The sequence below is a fragment of the Pinus tabuliformis genome, chromosome 8 (genome assembly GCF_031772625.1).
Source record: "Pinus tabuliformis cultivar Carrire ecotype Pingquan chromosome 8, CPIR1, whole genome shotgun sequence".
Lineage (NCBI taxonomy): Eukaryota > Viridiplantae > Streptophyta > Pinopsida > Pinales > Pinaceae > Pinus > Pinus tabuliformis.
In genome coordinates this window covers 1343229268-1343230615 of record NC_142294.1, presented here as the reverse complement: position 1 = coordinate 1343230615, position 1348 = coordinate 1343229268, and positions in this window count along the sequence as shown.

Below are 1348 nucleotides of genomic sequence, written 5' to 3'. Positions count from 1 at the left end.
AGTTAGGAAACGACTAATCCTACAAGTTGAAAGGGTTAGCCTACGGGTTTAAAGGGAGGACCTAAAAATTTAAAAAATAAATAGCCGCCCCTTGCTTGCACTCCAAAAGGTTTGCATGCCCCCAGGTATAGAATATGATTTCAAGGTTACCCCTCAATTTGCAGACAAAACATTTGTTCTATCGGAAAGGCCTACCTCTTTCAGGTTACCAAAGATTGTCTCATTCGCGTTACAAATGAAACACTTCCTCGGCGATGTCTACCGAAATAAAGAAAGGTGAGTGACAATGAGCGCCACACACATAACTTTGACAAGAGAATCTTATTCTAGAATAACCCCTCTTCCACTGACGGACAGGGTACAGACTAGTCATATTCTCCCGCGGAAACCTACCCTATACCCGAAGTTTTCCTGCCGAAGCAGACCAGGACGCATGCCCCCTGGGTTCCAGTCATATCCCTCCGAATTACTCGCGCTCATCGGGAGGACGGACCGTGGGTTGAGACATTTCTTGCGTGAAGAGACCATTTAGGGATGGTATATGACTATTTGCGATGCGTGATCCAGGAAATGAAAGTTGGTCCACGAGCTTGACCACTCTTCCTTCGTGCGGAAAACACATTACTCTAAAGAGTGAGGAGACGATGGCTCCCATGCAATAAATATAGTCTCGTCCAAGGAGTAGGTTATACTCCAAGGGTCCTTGAATGACCATTACGTTCATTTGAATGGTCTTCCCTTTCAATGTTATGGGCACATTGGGGAGGATCCCTAAAGGTCGACTGGTTTCTTTATCAAAGCCTGTCAGATTTCTCATCTCAGGCAAAAGCGATGGCGAACTAAGCGCTTTCCAAGCAGTAGAGGAAAGGATACTCACAGAAGCCCCCTCATCTATGATGGTACCAGCCATGACCATTCTATATATTTGGACGATAATTTTGAATGGTATGCTTGCTGGTAAACGGGATCTGCTTAGTTGATTCCAGTCGAAGGAGAAAACTAGGTTGCTTGGAGGTGGGACCGAGTAGACGGCTAGCTATGGCTCTGACGAACTTCCTTCCTGCGGTAAAGGAATGGGTAGGTTTCCCCCGTGTTTGTCGGAGTCTGTGTTGATGAAGAGAATTTGGACGGTGTCATCCTTGTTATCTCTAGTGACTGTGTGATTCGAAGATAAAACCTCTGAAGGCAAGACCGGGTCAACTGCCGCCTCGACCTTTTGACTTTCATCGGGTATGGATTCAGCTGGTTCATCTTTAATGATAGGCGCTTCAGTTGACCACTTGAGCGGGCCAGCTGGATTCTCAACTAACGAAGGACTCGGCAAGAGTTTTTTATATCTAGGAGGAAG